The following is a 26301-nucleotide window of genomic DNA, read 5'->3' as shown; positions in this document are numbered from 1 at the left end:
GTGAAAGACAGGACGTCACTTGTTACCGTCCAATCTCACTCCTGGATTCGCTGGGGAAAGTCCTGGGCAGAGTGGTTCTCCAGGGTTTACAGGAGTGGGTTGAGGACAGGGAGATTCTTTCCGACATCCAGTTTGGCTTCCGAGAGGGTTTCGGAACAACGGAGCAAGCCCTAAATCTGTCATTAATGATGGGGAAATATGTCTCAGCTAAGCGGGGCAGGCTATATATGGTCTATGTCGACCTGTCCGCAGCGTTTGACTGCGTTTCCCATTCAAAATGATGGTCTATCCTCACTGAGATGGGGATGGAGCAGGCCCTCGTAACCTTCCTGAGAGAACTGTACTCAAACGCCTCTGCTAGAGTACGTTTTGGAGTAAACTGCGAACTATCTGATTCTTTCGAGGTAGAGTGTGGGGTTAGGCAGGGTTGTGTCCTGGCCCCCTTTCTCTTCTCCCTCTACACAAATGGCCTTGAGGTTGAGATGTTGAGGGAGGGTCAGGATCTTCCTCAAGTAAGAAACCGCCTAATTCCCGCTCTATTATGTGCGGATGACGCTGTGATTCTCGCAAGAACACTGCGCGAATTACAGAAGGCACTAGACAGGTACGCAAGGTTTATGGGAAGTTTGGATCTGCGCATAAACATAAAAAAGACCTATGTCATGGTGGCAGGAACTAAGAAAAAAAGGGGGAAGGTATCTTCCTTGATAACAAAAGGATTAAAACAACTGCCCAATATCCATATCTTGGCATTATGATGGATGAAAAGATAAATTGGAAACCAGCCATAGAAGCCCGAAAGCACCAGTTCCTACAAGCAATTGCTGCTCTCAAAAAATTCTCACAAAAACTAGGAGAGAGACCACCAGTAGAACTGCTCCATATCTATAAAGCAAAATGTCAATCTACCGCACTTTATGGGGCAGGACTTTGGGGACACAAAAACACTAACTCCCTACAGGTTGCACAGAATACCTTTCTAAGATTCCTGTTGGCAGTCCCCAGACGTACATCTACCTATGCCTCTCATATGGAGCTAGGCATTTCGCATATAGCGGACCTGGCAAAAATACAACCGCTCTTGCTCTGGCGACGTATCTGGACCACGACAACAAATACCCTATCTAAACAGATAGTAACAGATTGTATGTCACTGGACTACGTGGGAAAAGTGGCTCATGTACGTAAAGAACTTCCTCACAGATTTGGGACTTAGTAAATATTATTCTGCCCCGGAACTAATTGGTGAAATATCCAGAAAAGATTTTTAAAAAAGGGCACTGAGCCACGTGGAAGAGTTACGATTTTGCACTGAGGCAAGAAAATCTTCGGTCCAACACTCCATGGCAGTTATGACCACCCTGGAGATTGAGCCGTACCTGACATACGTCGAGTCACAATTTGAGCGCTTCCTTTTGACAAGGTTTAGAATGAATATCTTTTATAGACTGGTGGCATTCCCGATAAAAAATAGTTGGGAAGAGTGTTTAACAGTGTGCCCATGTGACAACACATTAGAACAATCCACCATGCACACCTTTTTGTTTTGTAAATTTTACTCTGCACACCGTAAACTTTGGCTAATCCCACTCTTAAGAAAAACGGGTTTAAGAAGATTTCGCCCCGCCATGTTACATTTGCAATTTATTGAATCAGAAACAGTCTGTAAATATATAGTGACTTTTTTAAAATGTATTTTTAAACACAGAGTAAATCTTTGACCAAACCGTATCGCAAACTGTATGAAAAACTGAGATGATTTGGAACATCGCTTGATAGGTCTAAAGTTTCTTTTAAAAACTTTTTATATTAAAATTGACTTAGGGGAAATCTGATAGTTTTATGCTGTAAAGACTTATAACGTGTTGACTGTATATGTTATGATATATTTGCTGAAATTCTTTTATGGTTTTTTATGTACCTTGAAAACCGAATAAAGATTTACTTACTTACTTACATAAAATGGGAGTTCACTTACTTGAGTTGTAGTAGACTGTGTTGTAGTAGTTGTTGTAGGTGTGTATTCTCTTCTCTTCAGCAAAGTAACCGTTTTTCTCCAAGTTTGGGCCAAAATTGGTACTTTTAGTTAAGTATGTACTTGTTTTTATAGTACTGAGTTAAGTAATTGTTCATTTTGATTGGTTAAATTACATGTATTTTAAATTCATTGGATGAGAACCTTAGTTTGAATTTGAAAACCGTTATTTTTAAATGAGGCTGTTTTATTAATAATTTCTTTCTAGTATATATTTAAATATGTTTTGTATGTGTTTCCTAATAGTAGTTTATAATGTTAAAAATGTTCAAATATGTGAAGTGTTAATAAAAGTATTCAAAAATGAGTGTATTAGAATTATTAAGTAAGTTTATATTAATTAGTGTATTTAAAAATATTATATATATATTTATGAAATATATAGTATATTTATATATGTTTTTAAAGCATTATATTCAATTTAATAATTATAAAATATTAAATTTGTTTAGGGTATTGTGTATTTAAGTTTATAGAGAAAAAGTCGATATTTTTAGTATATTTAATTAGGTAGTAAGTTAGTCGATATTTGTGTTATCGATATTTGTGCAGATGGTAATATTATTTCAAGGATTGTCGATAATGTAGTATTCGATATTTATGTACTCGATATAATTGTTAACGATATGAATGTAGTGGATAAAAAAAATTAGATATTTGTGTAAATCCTTGTTTAAGTATATGGTGACGATATTTTTGTAGACGATGTTTTTGCGACGATATTTGTGTAGGTCGGTGTTTTTGTAATCAATATTTCATCATGGAACCCTTTTCGGTACTAGGATGATTTTCCAGGACCTTGATCGTCACACTTCAGTGGTGGAACAAAAACCTTTTGATATCAAAGACCGTTTGACTGTTTTTGCAGCACTTAAATGAAACAAGGAGAAGTCAAAGCAACACATTGCAGAAGCCAACGACCACTGAAGGGGAACTACCTGTCCCAGCAAGGCCTGTCTGGATTCCAAAGATTGGGGATCTAGTCAGAGAAAAGATCGTAGATAAGAATTCATTCGGGCCTTCTTACAGACAACCAGTACCTGTACTAGCAATCCACCGATCAAGAACAGTGTTACTGCCGCCCCTTGCTGGAAGGAAAGGAGAACAGGTTTGTATCCATTGACCTGGTAAAACCACATCATGTGGCCAATCATAAGTAGTAGGCCAAGTGGACTCCAAAGATGTAGCAGACAACCAAATCTGGCTACTATCCAAGAGGTTCAAACTGAGAGACTCATCTCCTTTGAAGAATCTACAGTGCGAAAAGAAGGACTAAGCAATAAAGCCATGGAATTTATGCCTCTGAGACCCAAATAACAGTTTGTCAAGAAACACCTATCTACAATGATATAGCATCTGACTATACTAATATGACAAGGGATCCAGTAGCTCCAGCGATTTCAAGTAATCCGGATGCAATACCTACCATTGACAGAACTGCCTCTGGATATTTCATTAACTTTGATACGTTTTCCGAAGATCCCAGTGAGCCTGAAACGATGTCAGCAAATAAAACTTTCAAAAAAATGAGCAACAGAACTTTTTCATCAACTTGAAAAAACGTACCTGATTTCACCATGGGTTGAACTTTGAATTGTGCTAGGCGCACTTTTTATCCTACTTTGTCTAATTCCTATATTATTATTATTATTATTATTATTATTATTATTGAATTTTATATAGCGCCTGGTTACCCTTGGGCATCCTGGCGCTCATCCAGAGAAAAAACGCCACAACACTAGGCACCGGAATTAGGCAGGAAACAGATGAGTTTTTAAAAGTTTGCGGAACCGTAAGAAACTCGGTTCCGAGTGCAAGTACAGAGGGAGAGAGTTCCACAGGGTGGCCACGTTTATAGAGAATCTTCTGCCAACAGCTCTTGCCTTTCTTACCCTCATAACCTGCAGTAGGTGTTGATGATCAGAACGGAGAGAGCGGGAGGCCTTATAAGATTGAACCATATCCCGTAGGATAGGTGGGCCTTTCCCCTGCAGAATTTTGTGGGCCATACAGAGTGCCTTGAATTTCACCCTCTCTCTGACAGGGAGCCAGTGCATATTAAGTTTGGGAATGCTGATTAGGCATGGGCAGAAAATTAGTTCTGCTCGCGGAATTTGCGAATTTTTGGCAATTTCGCGGTCCGAGAATCTCGCGAAATTGCCAAACAATTCGCGATTCGCGAGTTGGCGATTTTTTTTGCTTGGTCGCCCTTCAAAAATACAATCTCGCGCACATGGCGATGACTTACCATGATTCTGAGTTTTTTCGAGCTGTTTTCCTCCCGGTTTGCGTGCGCTGCGCCATTTTGAATCTGGCAGCGTGATCGCGCAAGACTTTTCGACTGCGAGTACGTCATGGAGTCCCACCATTTTGCACTGCTAGACTTTGAGAACGCGAATACGTCACGCATAGCGAGAGTAAAAAATAGCGAATACGGAGATGCGACGCGCAGCTGACATCCAGTGGGAGATTTGAACAGCTCGCTTTCCCGAAGTCGCAAAAAATGCAATTCTGCACAAGAAATCTATTGCTGACAGCATAAACCTTCTAAAAATGATGATTTGGATCAGAATAAATCCTCAGATTGACATTTGGCTGCACTTTTTTCTGCAAGGAGTCAATTTTTCGAGGGTTGGGAGGAAGGAAGTGCCCCAGAGTCTACAACATCCTGTTCCTGTCCAACAGGCTCCTTCCAGTGCTTTGTCAATGTCCAGGTCACTTTTCAGTTGGATCTGGAGCTAGAAGGATTACTTTTTGTGGCTGCTGCTGGCTATTTATATTTGAGGACTTTTTGTTTGGATCACTTTTGGATTTGAGATTTTACAAGTAAGTTGGTGTTGTTTGTTTGGGGCATTGCAGTTGCTGCAGCTACAATTTATAAACTTTTTCACAACTTTAAAAAAAATATATTGTGGGTAGCCACAGTATCCAGTGGGCCCAGGGTTAATCATGGGTGCATGATACAACTGTTTCTGTGAGTTTTGTTGAATTTAAATATCAATTACGGCATGGATGGCATGGAATTGAATAGCTCACTGTTATATAAGGAAGTTTTTTTTTTAATTTTGGGGTGCGTCTTAAAGCCACACTAGCCAGGAGGCCCAGGGGTAGTCAGTGGTGCATGGACCAAGTCTTTCTGTGAAGTCTCTTGAATTTAAACATCATTTAGGGCATGGATGGCATTGGATTGAGGTGATTTTTGTGTGTATTTCGATTTTTGGGATGTTGTTGGGGCCTGGCCCAGGGCCTGGCCATGTGGGTGGGGGCCATTTCGATGCCTGGTCCAGGGCCTGGCCATGTGGGTGGGGGTCTAGGGGCCATTTTGAAGCCAGGCAGTGTGCTTTGAGCCATAGGCCTGCACCCAGTCTGCCTTGCTTTCATCCATTATGCCCAGGGGTACTCAGGGGTGCATGGAAAAAGTCTTTCTGTGGGGTCTCTTGAATTTAAACATTATTTAGGGCATGGATGGCATTGGATTGGGGTGATTTTTGTGTGTATTTCGATTTTTTGGGTGTTGTTGGGGCCTGGTCAGGGCCTGGCCATGTGGGTGGAGGCCATGTTGATGCCTGGTCCAGGGCCTGGGCATGTGGGTGGGGTCTAGGTGCCATTTTGAAGCCAGGTAGTGTGCTTTGTGCCATAGGCATGCACCCAGTCTGCCTTGCTTTCATCTATTATGCCCATGGGTACTCAGTGGTGCATGGACAAAGTCTTTCTGTGGGTTCTCGAATTTAAACATCATTTAGGGCATGGATGGCATTGGAATGGGGTGATTTGTGTGTGTATTTCAGGTTTTGGGATGTTGTTGGGGCCTGGTCCAGGGCCTGGCTATGTGGGAGGGGGCCTAGGGGCCATTTTGAAGCCAGGCAGTGTGCTTTGTGCCATAGGCCTGCACCCAGTCTGCCTTGCTTTCATCCATTATGCCCAGGGGTACTCAGTGGTGCATGGACAAAGTCTTTCTGAGGGGCCTCTTGAATTTAAACATCATTTAGGGCATGGATGGCATTGGATTGGGGTGATTTGTGTGTGTATTTCGATTTTTTGGGTGTTGTTGGGGCCTGGTCCAGGGCCTGGCAATGTGGGTGGGGGCCATTTTGATGCCTGGTCTAGGGCCTGGCCATGTGGGTGGGGTCTAGGGGCCATTTTGAAGACAGGCAGTGTGCTTTTTGCCATAAGTCTGCTCCCAGTCTGCCTTGCTTTCATCTATTATGCCCAGGGGTACTCAGTGGTGCATGGACAAAGTCTTTCTGTGGGGTCTCGAATTTAAACATCATTTAGGGCATGGATGGCATTGGAATGGGGTGATTTGTGTGTGTAATTCCAGTTTTGGGGTGTTGTTAGGGCCTGGTGCAGGGCCTGGCCATGTGGGTGGGGGCCTAGGGGGCATTTTGAAGCCAGGCAGTGTGCTTTGTGCCATAGGCCTGCACCCAGTCTGCCTTGCTTTCATCCATTATGCCCAGGGGTACTCAGTGGTGCATGGACAAAGTCTTTCTGTGGGGTCTCTTGAATTTAAACATCATTTAGGGAATCGATGGCATTGGATTGGGGTGATTTATGTGTGTATTTCAATTTTTTGAGTGTTGTTGGGGCCTGGTCCTGGGCCTGGCCATGTGGGTGGGGGCCATTTTGATGCCTGGTCCAGGGCCTGGCCATGTGGGTGGGGGTCTAGGGGCCATTTTGCAGCTAGGCAGTGTGCTTTGTGCCATAGGCCTGCACCCAGTCTGCCTTGCTTTCATCCATTATGCCCAGGGGTACTCAGTGGTGCATGGAAAAAGTCTTTCTGTGGGGTCTCTTGAAATTAAACATCATTTAGGGCATGGATGGCATTGGATTGTAGTGATTTTTGTGTATATTTCGATTTTTTGGGTGTTGTTGGGGCCTGGTCCAGGGCCTGGCCATGTGGGTGGAGGCCATTTTGATGCCTGGCCCAGGGCCTGGGCATGTGGGTGGGGTCTAGGGGCCATTTTGAAGCCAGGCAATGTGCTTTGTGCCATAGACCTGCGCCCAGTCTGCCTTGCTTTCATCTATTATGCCCAGGGGTACTCAGTGGTGCATGGACAAAGTCTTTCTGTCGGGTCTCGAATTTAAACATCATTTAGGGTACTGATGGCATTGGAATGGGGTGATTTGTGTGTGTATTTCCAGTTTTGGGGTGTTGTTAGGGCCTGGTCCAGGGCCTGGCCATGTGGGTGGGGGCCTAGGGGCCATTTTAAGCCAGGCAGTGTGCTTTGTGCCATAGGCCTGCACCCAGTCTGCCTTGCTTTCATCCATTATGCCCAGGGGTACTCAGTGGTGCATGGACAAAGTCTTTCTGTGGGGTCTCTTGAATTTAAACATCATTCAGGGCATGGATGGCATTGGATTGGGGTGATTTATGTGTGTATTTAAATTTTTTGAGTGTTGTTGGGGCCTGGTCCTGGGACTGGCCATGTGGGTGGGGGCCATTTTGATGCCTGGTCCAGGGCCTGGCCATGTGGGTGGGGGCCATTTTTATGCCTGGTCCAGGGCCTGGCCATGTGGGTGGGGGTCTAGGGGCCATTTTGAAGCCAGGCAGTGTGCTTTGTGCCATAGGCCTGCACCCAGTCTGCCTTGCTTTCATCCATTATGCCCAGGGGTACTCAGTGGTGCATGGAAAAAGTTTTTCTGTGGGGTCTCTTGAAATTAAACATCATTTAGGGCATGGATGTCATTGGATTGGGGTGATTTTTGTGTGTATTTCAATTTTTTGGGTGTTGTTGGGGCCTGGTCCAGGGCCTGGCCATGTGGGTGGAGGCCATTTTGATGCCTGGTCCAGGGCCTGGGCATGTGGGTGGGGTCTAGGGGCCATTTTGAAGCCAGGCAGTGTGCTTTGTGCCATAGGCCTGCGCCCAGTCTTCCTTGCTTTCATCTATTATGCCCAGGGGTACTCAGTGGTGCATGGACAAAGTCTTTCTGTCGGTCTCGAATTTAAACATCATTTAGGGCATGGATGGCATTGGAATGGGGTGATTTGTGTGTGTATTTCCGGTTTTGGGGTGTTGTTAGGGCCTGGTCCAGGGCCTGGCCATGTGGGTGGGGGCCTAGGGGCCATTTTGAAGCCAGGCAGTGTGCTTTGTGCCGTAGGCCTGCACCCAGTCTGCCTTGCTTTCATCCATTATGCCCAGGGGTACTCAGTGGTGCATGGACAAAGTCTTTCTGTGGGGTCTCTTGAATTTAAACATCATTTAGGGCATGGATGGCATTGGATTGGGGTGATTTATTTGTGTATTTCAATTTTTTGAGTGTTGTTGAGGCCTGGTCCTGGGCCTGGCCATGTGGGTGGGGGCCATTTTGATGCCTGGTCCAGGGCCTGGCCATGTGGGGGGGGTCTAGGGGCCATTTTGAAGCCAGGCAGTGTGCTTTGTGCCATAGGGTTGCACCCAGTCTGCCTTGCTTTCATCCATTATGCCCAGGGGTACTCAGTGGTGCATGGAAAAAGTCTTTCTGTGGGGTCTCTTGAATTTAAACATCATTTAGGGCATGGATGGCATTGAATTGGGGTGATTTTTGTGTGTATTTCAAGTTTTGGGATATTGTTGGGGCCTGGTCCAGGGCCTGGCTATGTGGGTGGGGGCCTAGGGGCCATTTTGAAGCCAGGCAGTGTGCTTTGTGCCATAGGCCTGGACCCAGTCTGCCTTGCTTTCACCCATTATGCCCAGGGGTACTCAGTGGTGCATGGACAAAGTCTTTCTCTGGGGTCTCTTGAATTTAAACATAATTTAGGGCATGGATGGCATTGGGTAGGGGTGATTTATGTGTGTGTTTCAATTTTTTGGGTGTTGTTGGGGCCTGGTCCAGGGCCTGGCCATGTGGGTGGGGGCCATGTTGATGCCTGGTCCACGGCCTGGCCATGTGGGTAGGGGTCTAGGGGCCATTTGGAATCCAGGCAGTGTGCTTTGTGCCATGACCTGCACCCAGTCTGCCTTGCTTTCATCCATTATGCCCAGGGGTACTCAGTGGTGCACGGACAAAGTCTTTCTGAGGGGTCTCTTGAATTTAAACATCATTTAGGGCATGGATGTCATTGGATTGGGGTGATATGTGTGTGCATTTTGATTTTCTGGGTGTTCTTGGGGCCGTGTCCAGGGCCTGGCCATGTGGGTGGGGGCAATTTTGAGACCTGGTCCAGGGCCTGGCCATGATGGTGGGGGTATAGGGGCCATTTTGAAGCCAGGTAGTGTGCTTTGTGCCAAAGGCCTGCACCCAGTCTGCCTTGCTTTCATCCATTATGGCCAGGGGTACTCAGTGGTGCATGGACAAAGTCTTTCTGATGGGTCTCTTGAATTTAAACATCATTTAAGGCATGGATGGCATTGGATTGGGGTGATTTGTGTGTGTATTTTAATTTTTTGGGTGTTGTTGGGGCCTGGTCCAGGGCCTGGCCATGTGGGTGGGGGCCCTTTTGAGGCCTGGACCAGGGCCTGGCCATGTGGCTGGGGGTCAAGGGGCCATTTTGAAGCCAGGCAGTGTGCTTTGTGCCATAGGCCTGCACCCAGTCTGCCTTGCTTTCATCCATTATGCCCAGGGGTACTCAGTGGTGCATGGACAAAGTCTTTCTGTGGGGTCTCTTGTATTTAAACATCATTTAGGGCATGAATGGCATTGGATTGTGGTGATTTTTGTGTGTATTTTGATTTTTTGGGTGTTGTTTGGGCCAGGTCGAGGGCCTGGTCATGTGGGGTGGGTCGGGGCTGGGGGCATATTGAGGCCAGGCAGTGTTTGCCATAGGCCGGCAAGCTTACGGGCCAGTAGGCCTAGTGTTATGAATGTGTGCATGAAACAACTCTCACTGTTTAAACATCCATTTTTGATTAGAATTGCAATGTTTATTTTGGGTCTTTCCGTTTTTGGGTGTGTTGTGTTAATAATAATAAATGTCAAGTCAAGTCAAGTCAGAACACTTATATAGCGCACTACATACCCAGAGGGTTTCAAGGCGCTTAGGAAGGGGAGGTGGATTATTTGTCAAATATCCACGTTTTAAGCTGCTTTCTGAACGCTAGGTGATTCTGGGTGAGGCGAAGGTAAGCGGGGAGTGAGTTCCATGTTTTGGCAGCCAGGTATGAGAAGGATCTGCCTCCCATGGTGGTCTTGTTGATGCGAGGTACAGTGGCGAAGGCTTGGCTGGAAGAGCGCAGTTGGCGGGAGGGGGTGTAGAAGGACAGTCGAGAGTTGAGGCAATCTGGTCCGATGTCGTAGAGTGATTTGTGTGCGTGGGTAAGCAGTCGGAAAGTAATCCTCTTATTGACGGGTAGCCAGTGGAGGTCTTTAAGGTGACCAGAGATGTGTTCGTTGCGTGGGATGTCTAATATGAGCCTGGCTGAGGCGTTTTGGATTCGTTGTAATTTCTTCTGGAGTTTAGCGGTGGTACCTGCGTAGAGGGTGTTTCCGTAGTCCAGTCGGCTCGTGACTAGCGCGTGGGTGACTGTTTTCCTTGTTTCGGAGGGGATCCAGCGAAATGTTTTTCTGAGCATGCGAAGAATGTTAAAGCAGGAAGAGGATACGGCGTTGACTTGTCTGTTCATTGAGAGTGAAGAATCCAGGATGACGCCAAGGTTCCGTGCGTGGTCTGTCGGGATGGGTGCATTTCCGAGGGCTTCCGGCCACCAGGAGTCGTCCCATGCAGAGGGGGATTTACCTAAGATGAGGACTTCTGTTTTGTCTGAGTTCAGTTTCAGACGGCTTTCTTTCATCCATTCGGCGACTTCTTTCATTCCTTCGTGTAGGTTAGTTTTGGCGGTGCTGGGGTCCTTGGTGAGAGATAGGATCAGTTGAGTGTCGTCCGCGTAAGAGATGATGTTGAGGTTGTGTTGGCGGGCGATGGCCGCGAGGGGGCTCATGTATACGTTGAAGAGGGTGGGACTGAGTGAGGATCCTTGTGGTACGCCGCAGATGATTTCAGAGGCCTCGGACTTGAATGGTGGGAGGCGGACTCTCTGGGTTCTTCCGGTGAGGAACGAGGTGATCCATTCCAGTGCTCTTCCTTGGATACCGATGTTTCTGAGGCGTTGTAAAAGGGTGCTGTGGCAGACTGTGTCGAAGGCTGCAGAGAGGTCGAGGAGGATGAGGGCGACTGTGTCTCCATTGTCCAGTAGAGTTCGAATGTCGTCTGTTGCTGCGATGAGTGCGGTCTCAGTGCTGTGTTTGGCTCGGAAGCCGGATTGTGAGGGGTCGAGTGATTTGTTGGCTTCGAGGAAGGCGGAGAGCTGGTTGTTGACAGCTTTCTCGATGACTTTGGCCGGGAATGGGAGAAGTGAGATGGGGCGGTAGTTTTTGAGTTCGGTGGGGTCTGCTGTTGGTTTTTTCAGAAGGGCGGTGAGTTCAGCGTGTTTCCAGTCTTCTGGGAAGGTAGCAGAGTTGAAGGAGCAGTTGATGACGTCTCGGAGGTGCGGAGCTATGACGGAGTCTGCTTTGTTGAAGATGTGGTGGGGGCATGGGTCTGTGGGGGATCCAGAGTGGATGGAATTCATCAGGCGGATGGTGTCCTCAGTGGAGATTGGGTTCCAGGCGTTAAGGGTGTTAACGGGGGGAGGATGGTCAGCTGATGGTAGGGTGGGTTGCCTTCCGGGTTGGTTGTCAAAGCTGTTGTGGATGTCAGCAATCTTGTTGTGGAAAAAAGAGGCTAGGGAATCGCAGAGGGTTTGAGAGGGGGTGATGTCGTTGGAGTTGGCCGAGGGGTTGGAAAATTCCTTGACGATGTTGAAAAGTTCTTTGCTGTTGTGGGCGTTGTTGTCAAGTCGATCTTTGAATGCCGTTTTCTTGGCTTTTCGGATCAGTTGGTGATGAGTACGGATGGCGCTTTTGAAGGCGTCCTTGTTGCTGGTGGATGGGTCTTTTTTCCAGGCCTTTTCAAGGGAGCGGCACAGTTTCTTGGATTTCTTGAGGTCGTCGTTGAACCATGAGGCCTTCTTGAAGCCAAGTTTGTGTTGACGTTTTTTCAGCGGTGCTAAGGTGTCGGCAGTGTTGGATAACCAAACGGTGAGGTTGGAGGCGGCTTCGTTGGCGTTAGAAGAGAGGGCTGGGGAGGATTGAAGGAGTGATGTGGAGATCTGCTCTGTGGTGATTTTGTTCCAGTTTCTTTGCAGAGTTGGTTGGGGGTGGTTGATGGGTTTCGGCTTGTTGTAGATGAAGTGAACGCAGCTGTGGTCAGTCCAGAGGAGATCCGTAGTGTGGCTGAATGAGACATGGTTGCTGGAGGTGAAGATGGGGTCGAGAGTGTGACCTGCGATGTGGGTGGGGGAAGTGACCAGTTGTTTAAGTCCGAGGTTGGCGAGGTTGTCTAAGAGGGTGGCGGTGTTGCGGTCGTTGATCTTTTCAAGGTGGAAGTTGAGGTCTCCCAGAAGGATGTAGTCTTTGGAGGGGAGCGCGTGTGGAGTGATGAAGTCCGTGATGTCTTCACTGAATTTTGCGCGTGGTCCAGGTGGTCTGTAGAGGAGGGTGCCTCTGAGTGTGGTCTTGGGGTCGATGTGGATCTGGAAGTGAAGGTGTTCGGAGTTGGCGAGGTTGGCATCAGAGCTGGTTGAGATGCGGATTGTTTTCTTATGGACGATAGCGATTCCACCTCCTGTATGGTCGGTGCGGTCCTTGCGTGTGATCTTATAGTCATCAGGGATAGCGATGGCGATGTCAGGGGCGGAGGAAGCGTTCATCCATGTTTCCGTTAGGAAGGCGACGTCAGGAGAGATGGTGTCTAGTAGGTTCCAAAGGTCAATGGCGTGCCTGTGGACCGAGCGGGTGTTGAGAAGGATGCATTCTAGGTGGGTGGGGTCGGGAATCTGTGGTGAGGTCGTAGCGGAGATGTCGGTGCCGCTAAATTTGCAGGAGAAGCAGGAGAACGGTCCATGGGTGCGTCCAGGAGCGGCTTGGACGCAGTTGAGGGCGCGACCGGGGTCAAGGGCTAGGAGGGTGGCGGCATCATAGGTAATGCGGGAGGGCTGTGGAGCGCGAGGGGCAAGGGGTATGGCGCTGGGCGCGGTCCAGGCGCGGACGGGCGTAGACGGGCTTACCTTTGGCGCACCTTCGGCGCGGATTGGGCGCGGAAGCTGCGCGTGAACGCTGCGCGCGGGAACTACTGTCATATATGGATGGTGGAGGGGGAGGGGCGAGGGAGGGTCCGATGGGAGGCGGGTGCGTGGTGGAGGGGGCGGGCTCAGGGCAAGACAACAACAACAGCACAGCAAATGGCGGCTGCAACGCGAGGGCAGACCGGGTTAGGTGAGATGCGGAGGTAATTGGCAGAGGTATATTTAAACACAAGCACACAGTGAACAAATACACACAGTGAACAAATATAATAACAATTGAGCGCACAAGCAGGCAGGCAGGCACGTTAAAGCGCTAAGTGAGGCCAGCGGCGCTATGCAGGCTAGCGTGCAGATGTAATGGAGCAAGCAGTTTCAGGTGATAGGAAAGCTCACCAGCGTAGAGCACACGATAGCAGGCAGCTGTGAGAAGGAGGCAGCGAGGGCAGAAGGGAGCGACCGTTCCCAACGAAGTTGAGGCGGTCACAGCGCTATAGTGGACAGGGGTGCGCCAATACTCTAAGTGGGAGGGAGGGTCCGATGGGAGGCGGGTGCGTGGTGGAGGGGGCGGGCTCAGGGCAAGACAACAACAACAGCACAGCAAATGGCGGCTGCAACGCGAGGGCAGACCGGGTTAGGTGAGATGCGGAGGTAATTGGCAGAGGTATATTTAAACACAAGCACACAGTGAACAAATACACACAGTGAACAAATATAATAACAATTGAGCGCACAAGCAGGCAGGCAGGCACGTTAAAGCGCTAAGTGAGGCCAGCGGCGCTATGCAGGCTAGCGTGCAGATGTAATGGAGCAAGCAGTTTCAGGTGATAGGAAAGCTCACCAGCGTAGAGCACACAATAGCAGGCAGCTGTGAGAAGGAGGCAGCGAGGGCAGAAGGGAGCGACCGTTCCCAACGAAGTTGAGGCGGTCACAGCGCTATAGTGGACAGGGGTGCGCCAATACTCTAAGTGGGAGGGAGGGTCCGATGGGAGGCGGGTGCGTGGTGGAGGGGGCGGGCTCAGGGCAAGACAACAACAACAGCACAGCAAATGGCGGCTGCAACGCGAGGGCAGACCGGGTTAGGTGAGATGCGGAGGTAATTGGCAGAGGTATATTTAAACACAAGCACACAGTGAACAAATACACACAGTGAACAAATATAATAACAATTGAGCGCACAAGCAGGCAGGCAGGCACGTTAAAGCGCTAAGTGAGGCCAGCGGCGCTATGCAGGCTTGCGTGCAGATGTAATGGAGCAAGCAGTTTCAGGTGATAGGAAAGCTCACCAGCGTAGAGCACACGATAGCAGGCAGCTGTGAGAAGGAGGCAGCGAGGGCAGAAGGGAGCGACCGTTCCCAACGAAGTGCCTACTTGCAATAGAATTAATTGAAGCACAACATATGCAACATTTATTTAACTGATGTTCCTCTGGCTTATTTGCTTTTAGGTGCACAAAGACTGAGAACCTGGAAGCATCCTCATCATCATCACTTGTTGTAGTGCCAGGAAGAAGTCCTGCTGCGGTGTGTGCACAAGGTCACGTGACGCCACGTGTGGCCACAGACAACTCTGCAACTCGTGCAACTGTGTCCTGCTGTTCTGACATCTAAAGAAGATGGGCCCAAAGAAAGATGGCCGTAGCTCCTCTACCAAGAAAGTTGCCAGTGCCACGGCCGGTAAGAAGGAGCAGAAGAAGCAAGTAGCTCCACTTACCAAGGAGACTGGTGTGCCGACCGACACTTTTTTTTGGGGGAAAAAAACTACGCCTGAAGCAGCGGTGTCCCCCGGGGACCAAGCTGGGAACAGCACCTCCGCTTCATTGGTCTCAGGGCCACCAGGCCAAGTTTTGCCCAAGCCCATGAGTGCCGCAGAGGCAGCCACTTTAATTGCTCTTTCACCATCGACCAGTGATGTTGGCGTTGACTCATCGCAAAGTAGCATCTAATCAGCGCAGGGTGTAACTCATCTGATGAGTGTTCAACCACAGCCGCAACGATAACCACAGGTGCAACAAGGAGAGGCACAAGGAGAGGCGCAAGTAGGAGCGCAAGTAGAGGCACAAGTAGAAGCGCAAGGAGGGGCGCAAGGAGAAGCGCAATTAGAGGCGCAAGGAGAGGCACAAGGATAGGTACAAGGAGAGGCACAACTGCCCACAATGCTTGTTCGTCCAGAAGAAGGGGCACATGAGGAAATCGAGATTCATTGCGGAGGTATTAGCCGAGCAAGCCACTCCTGATGATCCATTGTCTTCCAGATCCCCAGCAAGGAAAAGGAGGGCTAGTACAACTTCTTTTTCAAGCCCCCTTCCTTCTGATGATCTAGATCTTGATTGGCACCCACCAATTCAGTCTGAGAGGGAGGCACGCCATGAGCCAACAAAGCTAGGTAAAAGGAAGGTTCCCGCAAGGCTTTCACTTATGGGTGATGACGAAGAAGTAGAAGTGGTGTATTCTGCTGCTGATGAAGAGTCTGACGATGATGACCCAGTCATCCCAGTCATCACTCCAGCCCCAGCGGGCATGCAGCAGACAGACATTTTTACCCTTCCCGAAATGCTGCACGGGATGTGGGCGGTGTGGCACTGACACCACAACTAACACAGGTAACTACTACACCAACACGACCTACAGCTTCCGTATTTTCTCTTCAGAAGGGCCAGCAGGGACCTCCATCCAGCTCAAACTCCATTACCTCAAGTAGTGGTTCTGTAAGTGCACACCAGAGTCAAATTACACCACACCCATCCTCCACTTCATCTGGCATTGAAAGTGGCACCTCCACCACCACCAGAAATCTCAACTCCCCAGTTTGGGACTTCTTTAGTATTAGCAAAAAGGCGGAAACACACATTATTTGTTTGATTTGTAAACAAGTAGTTAGTCGGGGTAAGCTTGGTACCAACTATGGTACTGGAGGCCAGAGAGGTCATTTCCAAAAACACCACAGCATCCAGTGGGAGGCGCACCTAAGTAACATCCGGATAGCAAAAAGTACAAATCCAAATGTAGCCATTGATATTGCATCTGATGACAAGGAGCTGATTGTGCAGGGGGAGGTGAAGAAGCAAGAGACAATTTTTCTGGTACACACAATACCCCTGGTACCAGCACTGCGGTGGTAGCGCCCACACCCTCTACCCCAGCAACATCTATGAGGCACAGTAAAAGTCTGGTAGAGACACCAATGTGAAAAAGTACATCGATGAGCCTAACTGGGTTGAAAAAGTCTGGATCATCATCACATATGAAAACGGTCCAGACCACCATTAAAAGCATGTTTTGGTCGGAGGTGCCATTTGAACCCAACCACCCAACTGCATTCTGTATAATGCAATGCTGGCTAAAATGTTAGCGCTGGACCTTTTCCTTTTTTCTTTCGTGGAAGGGGTGGGTTTTCTAGAATTTGTGGCAACAGTCTGCCCTAAATGGAAGTTTCCTAGCCGGTCCTATTTTGCCAGAGTTGCAGTTCCAGCACTACATCAAGATGTGCTGGACGTGATTGGGGCAGCTTTGCAGAAGTGTGCTGTTCACACTATCCACCTGACAACAGACATGTGGACCAGTTGCCAAGCCGTTGATTACATGTGCATCACTGCACACTGGGTCTCTTTTGCGGGGGTTCGAGAGAAGATAGCTGCAGGTGTTGACAGTGTCGCAATTTTTCAAGCTACTCGGAAACATGCAACAGTAGCCATGTTTGCCATGGAGAAATCTCATACTGCAGTAAACATTTTGGAGGAGTTTAACAGTAAGGTCTTTGAATGGCTGCATCCAAGAAAGTGCATGATTGGTTATGTTTCCATGGATAATGGCAGTAATATAGTTAAAGCCATGGCTGATGCTGGCTATTTCAGAGCGCTGTGTTTGGCGCACAGCATTAACATTATTGTTTAAGATTTCTTGAGAAAAGAAAATACAATCAGCAAGTTACTGACCACCTGCCGAAGAATCTGCACACATTTCAGCCATTCTTTTAAGGCCCGGAAGCAGCTGAGGATCATTCAACGTGACCGTAGAGTGCCAGTCAGAGGACTCATCCAGGAGATGGCAACACGTTGGAACTCAACCTTCTACATGCTTGAGCGTCTGTTTGAGCAGTACTTGGTAATTAATGAGTATGTCTTTCACGCACGGGGTGCTTCTATGAAAGACATGAGGCTAGAGGTGGAGGAATGGGACCTAGTTAAAAGCCTCACAGACATGCTTCGTCCTTTTGAGGTCTTCATGCGTGAAGTCAGCAGGGAGGACTGTACTTTGGGCAAAGCTATCCGAATTGTTGCGCATGCTAGAGCACCAACTGAAGGTGGTGTCTTCAACGTTCCGAGTTGATGCTGAAAAACAAGACCTATTTTGGTTGGCAGAGAGCTTATTAAGCCACCTCGTTGACAATGCAAGACTTAAAGCAATACATTCAGAACAACATTACATTTATGCTACTATTCTGTATCCATGGTACAAAAAGGCACTGGCCAGCAATACAATCATTCCTTTTTCTGAAGCAGATGTTTCCAAATACCAACATTGGCTAGCTCTGTCAGCCACTCGGTTCAAAAAAGAGCGGCAGGAAATTGAAGGAACCACCACAAGTACTATGGAAGCAGCAGGCCATCCGGCGTCAAGGTCCACTTCTGTGGCCGAAGGCAGTCACTTTCCCTCAGAGCCGTTACCGACACCAGCAACCGTATCATCATCACCTGCACCAGGCCCAGTCATAATATTGTCGGCAGCGGATTGGATAACTCATCAAGGGTTTGCTCGTTCCAGTGTAGATGCAAAGACAACAGATGGTACGCAAAGTGGAGCATCCCTGGAGGACCTGGGGTGGATGATGCAGGTCTATCTAGATGACCCAACTGAGGTCTTCTTTGATCAGAACCCAGTGGTGAATTGGTATGGGAAAAGGCCGAAATGGCCACTGATCACCAAGCTGGCTATAAATTATTTGGCTTGCCCACTCGCAAGTGTGTCTTCTGAACGTGTTTTCAGTGCTGCTTGTGCCATTGTAACTTCAAAAAGGACCCGCCTCTCGCCCAAAAATGTGAAGAGGTTAACAATGATCAAGATGAATCAGCACTTCATATCACCAGATTACAAAATACGTGAATCCGTGCAGGAAGAAGAGGACACCGACTTAGGTGACGGAAGTTCTTCATCTGTTAGCTGACCTGCTCCTGTTTCAATTCACAGAGTTTGAGGACGAGCTCTACTTCCCTGACACCTAGGCTTGAAATACTTACTTTTTTCCCCTTCCCTATTCACTTTTATTTCTGTGTGTTTTTCTTTGTTTTGGAACTTTTAGCACAACAAAACTCTAATCACAACAAATCCATCAGCAGCACAATCTTCGTCTTATTTCCATATTGAAGGTGCCACTGTCTGCATTCCTGAAGTTCACAAGTTCACAACTCAGTCATGCTCCTCTATCCTCCTCCTCCAGACTCCCCCTATCCATTTCCCTCAAGGCAGATGGGCGGATTACACAGAATCAAGAAACTGTTGCTTCGTAGACGAGTCCCCTCAAAAAAAGTGGGACTAGAATGACTGACTATGCTGACTGTTACTTCTGAAATTGACACAAGAGTACTACTTGTCAGTAACCTAACCATCCATTTAGCAAACAACTTCATGCATACACTTCCTATATGTCCCTTAAACGATTTATAATTATCTTCGTATCCAAAGATTTGTTTTTCTTCATTTGTTGTTTGTCCATGCTGTTTTTTTTCTCTCTCCAAAAAACTTTCCCAAAAAACCCCCATTCCCATCCATTTTTCAAACCCTAACCCTCTTCCCCCGGGCTGTGTGGTTTTCATTGAGGTGTGACTAAATGACACCAATAATTCCTTACACGTGCTGGGGAGGATAAGGTCAAAAGCAACAGAAAATCAATTTCAAGGCAGGTCAAGGATTCCGAGGACATATTCTTATTCTGCTTGACACACACCCATGAGTATTTGCAAATCAATTCATAATTTCATGTCCGCCATCAAGTAGTTTCATCATCAACAACATCCTCCTACACGTGACAAAAGCTTACGCTGCTGTGTCCTTCAGTACTAGTTCTTGTGGTAGCCATAATCCACGCAACTAGTAGTTAACTTTTGATTGAATATTTTAGCATTGCTTAGGCTACAATTTATGGCATTGTTCTTGTGTACTGTACTATCGTACTGTTCTAATGCTCCTCTCAGGCCACTCAATGTCTCATTTCCTTTTTTTTTCATATGCTGCTACTGCCAGTGTGTACCACTACTACTACCACCACAATGACTGCCATTTCATCCATCCAGGATTCCATAGCCAATCTTAATCGTCATTTGCCATGCAGCCTAGCCCTATTCTCAAACAAAAATCACAGGTAAGATAAGCATTTTGGGGGAGGAAGAATAATGGAGTAGGACGAGAGGAGAGACTGACAGTAGTTCTAGTAAAGTAGTAGGACAATTGAATTCACTAACTCTGTCAGTGGCACTTTTATACAAATTTGGGCGATTACTAGACAATTTGAACCAACCAGCCAGTTAAGTTTCAGGCAAACAAACGTACAGTTAACCCCCCCCCCCCTGCCTCCCCCAGAAAACAGTAAAAACGCGTATGCTATGTTTAAGTGGAAAATAAATAATTATTTCGACCCTAACAAAAATAAACTATCCCACAAGACCTGACCCACCACCCTCCCTAACCTCAACCAATGTCCATGAAATGTCCCCAAAAGTTCTAAAACCCCAACACCCAATTCCCACCCCCCCAAAAGTCTATAAAAAAGGGGGCAAGGGACAGTCTCGACTTTGGCCGACGGTGTCCAGTGGCCAGGTGGTCACGCAGCATTCTCCGGAGGGCCTTGAGCTGGACTTTCTGCCTCTCCACCTCCTGCTCAAGGTAGGCCACTCACAGGGTTAAGCAGTGCGCACGCGCCATGCAGGTACTGTGGGCGGAAGCAATTGGTTTCGCTGCTCGGAGGCGGCGGTTGGATGCCGGTCCACTGGAGGATTGCCCTGGCTGTATGCACAGGGGCAGTGGGGGAGGATGCAGCTGCTGTTGTTCACTGAGAGTCATCCTCCCTCCTCCTCCTGAGCCACCAGCCACCGATATTCAGCGACAACTGCCGCCAACTCCTTCCTTGATAGTTTAGAAGGAGTATCTATATGAAGAAAGAAAAAAATACTGTAACCAATATTCTTTAAGATTAACACAAAATAATTCAACAAAAAGTTGTGTCACAGTAGCACTAGCAACTTGCAAGCACAGTACATAACATTTGTGGCATGTGTCTATATAACCTCCCACTCTGCACATTAGTGGGAGTTTCAGGAATTCTACTAGCACTATGGACTCAGTACATTAGACTCAGAGAGTACACCAGTCTTCTTCTTCTCTCTTGTTTGGCAAAATTAGTGCGTAAACTTGTGGAAGCCGGCATAATGCCAGCGCAGTAAGCTTGCACCCAAGAAAAACAGACGCAAGCCAGGATGGCGCAGACTAGCATTACTGTTACCAGTACATGCAGGTGGGGAAGCTCTTACTTTTCTATTACGGGTGGCACTGGCCATACTCTGTTACAAGGGCTACTGCTCAATTAATTTAACTTTCACACTGCCCTGCCTCTGACTACTGCAAAAGGAAAATGAAGAAGATAATCTGATCATCTATCCCTTCACATGATATTTGGTTATATAAGGGATGACTTTATGTGCTTTGTTTTTATTGATTGAGTAAACACCGATAGGCCACACATGAATGACAGAGTTCGAAAAAAATTATTAACATAGGTAGTGAGTGGTCCCCGTAATCGCCGGAGGAAGGCACTTGTGACTTGACTTGATAATGTGAACTATACAATATAGATACACAATATATGCTGTGCTTGCAAACTACTGTTAGTCAAGCGAGTATTCTGAAAAATGACAACTTCTACTTTCCTCGGCTTTGCTACTCTGGCAAGGACGTGCGGTGTTAAATGCTTTTCAAACTAACACTATTCATCTAGTGACCATCTACTCTGTCTACTCTACATGCACCTATGCCTTCTATGAGGAAGATACCATCCAGGCATCCATCCATTCAAAGTAAATGTCAATCATTCTTCCTAATGTCTCAACTGGTCAAACCTTACTTTTTCTCACCAAAAAACACCCTTTTTATTTTATTTTGTAAACCGCAACCCATGCATCCGTGCTTGTCTTGCATTTGAATTTGACCCAAAGGATATATTGCGCACACATACAGTTTCTGTTTCACCCACCCAGGCAGTCCTCTTTTCTTTCTCCTTCCACCCATCCTTGCTTCATCTGGCCATGCATCAGATTCTTACCAGCCACCTCTGCCTGCATTCAAAAACACGTATCATTCTTTGCCAGTCATTAATTTAACTCGCTCGTCCTTCCTCCTTCCTTACACCCTTCTTTCCCTTTTCATTCATTCCATCCATCAAGTTCATCTCTGATCTGAATTGGCTTCTCGATAAAACTTTCACAGCTGAGTTGAAGTCAAATTTAGAGGAGGCCATTGGTTACTCGTCAACTCCCGCCGCTAATGCTATTGCTATGCGAAGTCAAGGGTGACTGTCTTCTGCCTGAGCGAGCCTACTGTGCAATTTCAATAAGTAAGGAATATAATAGCTTACCACTGCCCGCCACTACCGTGGCATAACCCACAGCACTTCCTGCTGGCACCACATCCACCCCTGGAGCGACCACCTCCGTGCTGGCCCCGGCATTGGTGGTTCAGAAAAGGGGGTGGTGATGGACAGAGTATCTGAATTAAGCAGAACACTCATACCCAGTCAACAGATCAGGGCTTGATCCATCACCATTTTTTAGCTCACTGCACCATCCCAGCTCAGAACCTGGCTACATACAAATTAGTGTGTCCCTGGCCCAGTGCATCATAGGAACAGGGCAGACCAAACTACCAAGCCAATTCTTTTACTGGAAAGGAAACAAGCTTCCGGGGACCGGTTTCAGGCATTACAGCCGTCTTCGGCCCGGCTTGCTTGAATCCTGATGGTGCAGTGAGCAAGGGACTCATGTCTGAGCATACCCTTCCACGCTTATGGTGGACAAAACGATTCAGAAAAGGGGGTGGTGATGGACAGAGTATTTGAATTAAGCAGAACACTCGTACCCAGTCAACAGATCAGGGCTTGATCCATCACCGTTTTTTAGCTCACTGCACCATCCCAGCTCAGAACCTGGCTACATGCAAATTAGTCTGTCCCTGGCCCAGTGCATCAGGGGAACAGGGCAGACCAAACTACCAAGCCAATTCTTTTACTGGAAAGGAAACAAGCTTCCGGGGACCGGTTTCTGGCATTACAGCCGTCTTCGGCCCGGCTTGCTTGAATCCTGATGGTGCAGTGAGCAAGGGACTCATGTCTGAGCATACCCTTCCACGCTTATGGTGGACAAAACGATTCAGAAAAGGGGGTGATGATGGACATAGTATCTGAATTAAGCAGAACACTCATACCCAGTCAACAGATCAGGGCTTGATCCATCACCGTTTTTTAGCTCACTGCACCATCCCAGCTCAGCACCTGGCTACATGCAAATTAGTCTGTCCCTGGCCCAGTGCATCATGGGAACAGGGCAGACCAAACTACCAAGCCAATTCTTTTACTGGAAAGGAAACAAGCTTCCGGGGACCGGTTTCTGGCAATACAGCCGTCTTCGGCCCGGCTTGCTTGAATCCTGATGGTGCATGTGAGCAAGGGACTCATGTCTGAGCATACCCTTCCACCCTTATGGAGGACAAAACGATTCAGAAAAGGGGGTGGTGATGGACAGAGTATCTGAATTAAGCAGAACACTCGTACCCAGTCAACAGATCAGGGCTTGATCCATCACCGTTTTTTAGCTCACTGCACCATCCCAGCTCAGAACCTGGCTACATGCAAATTAGTCTGTCCCTGGCCCAGTGCATCATGGGAACAGGGCAGACTAAACTGCAAAGCCAATTCTTTTAATGGAAAGGAAATAAGCTTCCGGGGACCGGTTTCAGGCATTACAGCCGTCTTCGGCCCGGCTTGCATGAATCCTGATGGTGCAGTAAGCAAGGGACTCGTGTCTGAGCATACCCTTCCACGCTTATGGGGGACAAAACGATTCAGAAAAGGGGGTGGTGATGGACAGAGTATCTGAATTAAGCAGAACACTCGTACCCAGTCAACAGATCGGGGCTTGATCCATCACCATTTTTTAGCTCACTGCACCATCCCAGCTCAGAACCTGGCTACATGCAAATTAGTCTGTCCCTGGCCCAGTGCATCATGGGAACAGGGCAGACCAAACTACCAAGCCAATTCTTTTACTGGAAAGGAAACAAGCTTCCGGGGACCGGTTTCTGTCATTACAGCCGTCTTCGGCCCGGCTTGCTTGAATCCTGATGGTGCAGTGAGCAAGGGACTCATGTCTGAGCATACCCTTCCACGCTTAAGGTGGACAAAACGATTCAGAAAAGGGGGTGGTGATGGACAGAGTATCTGAATTAAGCAGAACACTCGTACCCAGTCAACAGATCAGGGCTTGATCCATCACCGTTTTTTAGCTCACTGCACCATCCCAGCTCAGAACCTGGCTACATGCAAATTAGTCTGTCCCTGGCCCAGTGCATCATGGGAACAGGGCAGACCAAACTACCAAGCCAATTCTTTTACTGGAAAGGAAACAAGCTTCCGGGGACCGGTTTCTGGCATTACAGCCGTCTTCGGCCCGGCTTGCTTGAATCCTGAAGGTGCAGTGAGCAAGGGACTCATGTCTGAGCATACCCTTCCACGCTTATGGTGGACAAAACGATTCAGAAAAGGGGATGGTGATGGACAGAGTATCTGAATTAAGCAGAACACTCGTACCGAGTCAACAGATCAGGGCTTGATCCATCACCGTTTTTTAGCTCACTGCACCATCCCAGCTCAGAACCTGGCTACATGCAAATTAGTCTGTCCCTGGCCCAGTGCATCATGGGAACAGGGCAGACCAAACTACCAAGCCAATTCTTTTACTGGAAAGGAAACAAGCTTCCGGGGACCGGTTTCTGGCATTACAGCCGTCTTCGGCCCGGCTTGCTTGAATCCTGATGGTGCAGTGAGCAAGGGACTCATATCTGAGCATACCCTTCCACGCTTATGGTGGACAAAACGATTCAGAAAAGGGGGTGGTGATGGACAGAGTATCTGAATTAAGCAGAACACTCGTACCCAGTCAACAGATCAGGGCTTGATCCATCACCGTTTTTTAGCTCACTGCACCATCCCAGCTCAGAACCTGGCTACATTCAAATTAGTCTGTCCCTGGCCCAATGCATCAGGGGAACAGGGCAGACCAAACTACCAAGCCAATTCTTTTCCTGGAAAGGAAACAAGCTTCTGGGGACCAGTTTCTGGCATTACAGCCGTCTTCGACCCGGCTTGCTTGAATCCTGATTGTGCAGTGAGCAAGGGACTCATGTCTGAGCATACCCTTCCACGCTTATGGTGGACAAAACGATTCAGAAAAGGGGGTGGTGATGGACAGAGTATCTGAATTAAGCAGAACACTCGTACCCAGTCAACAGATCAGGGCTTGATCCATCACCGTTTTTTAGCTCACTGCACCATCCCAGCTCAGAACCTGGCGACATGCAAATTAGTCTGTCCTTGGCCCAGTGCATCATGGGAACAGGGCAGACCAAACTACCAAGCCAATTCTTTTACTGGAAAGGAAACAAGCTTCCGGGGACCGGTTTCTGGCATTACAGCCGTCTTCGGCCTGTTTGCTTGAATCCTGATGGTGCAGTGAGCAAGGGACTCATGTCTGAGCATACCCTTCCACGCTTATGGTGGACAAAACGATTCAGAAAAGGGGGTGGTGATAGACAGAGTATCTGAATTAAGCAGACCACTCGTACCCAGTCAACAGATCAGGGCTTGATCCATCACCGTTTTTTAGCTCACTGCATCATCCCAGCTTAGAACCTGGTTACATGCAAATTAGTCTGTCCCTGGCCCAGTGCATCATGGGAACAGGGCAGACCAAACTACCAAGCCAATTCTTTTACTGGAAAGGAAACAAGCTTCCGGGGACCGGTTTCTGGCATTACAGCCGTCTTCGGCCCGGCTTGCTGGTGGTGGCCTGTGCCGATGGTGTTCCACCTAGAAAATACATTTCATATTTTTAGATGTCATATACACCACTCCCTATTTTGTCTAGGAATGAAAACATTTTTTACTACATAAACAAATTTAGTTATTTGTGACTCTCAAGTCTAATCTAAAAATTCCCCTTTCGGAAAAGGGAGGGTGTTTTTATTTATGATTAGCCATAACATGCTACACTTTTTGTCACAACTGATGAATGCTTGCTTTTTAACGCGCACCTTTTTTTCTCATAACAGACAGAATATTCCCTTCTACGAACAAGAGCAATATGTTACTCATCATCATCACCACCAGTACTTTAAGTTCCAACCAGATGAGGGGTCTCCCACAATGAATGTGTAATTCAGCCACTGTTCAGTTTTCACGAGTTCACCGTTTCTCTTCTATGAAGTTGATTTTAATAAATGTTTTTATATAATGCACAATTGAAAATTAATATACAGAGTACACACAGAGCTAGTTTTTTTACTTTTAATAAAGCTTTAAAACTTACATAGACTCTGTAGTTTTTGGTCATGAGTGAGTGAGCGAAAGGGTTTGCAATTTGCAAGCATGATTCCGTGACTCTGAGAGGTCGGGACTCTAACTCCGTAGTCTTATGTTCTGGGTTGTATAATCATTGGGGATCACCGCTGCATTCTGGTGCTAAATAATGACTCTGACACACTAGCTAGTCAGTAAGGAGATTGGGGGTTCAACTTCTGTTATGACTGAGGTATGTGGAAAGTCTAAATGTGCCTATTATCACCAATGCCCTATTTCTTCTCCATAGTTCTGTATGTGCAGAATAGTCCCTGAAAAAGTACTAGTATGTTCTCCTATCCAATCAAAAAGTAAACTAGTATCTTATTCGTGGTGGCCATTGACTTTTTACTGTTGGGAATTGTCAAAGCATAAACAATAGACATTATGGACAACCCAGCGGACGCGCGCAGACCACGGATAATGACGGTGTGAGATCTTAATAATTAATCGGCACTTAAGACTGGGAGCTACTCGGACCCTTGGCCCAGCCGTGCACTGTATGTTTTAACTGTGTGCTAACTTTAAATTTTTCACTTTGCACGGTGCGTAAGTCCTGCAGCTTTACTCAGCCGC

The sequence above is a fragment of the Lissotriton vulgaris genome, chromosome 5, assembly GCF_964263255.1.
Source record: "Lissotriton vulgaris chromosome 5, aLisVul1.2, whole genome shotgun sequence".
Classification (NCBI taxonomy): domain Eukaryota; kingdom Metazoa; phylum Chordata; class Amphibia; order Caudata; family Salamandridae; genus Lissotriton; species Lissotriton vulgaris.
The sequence above is the reverse complement of the archived record's forward strand: the minus strand, read 5'-3'. Positions refer to the sequence as shown.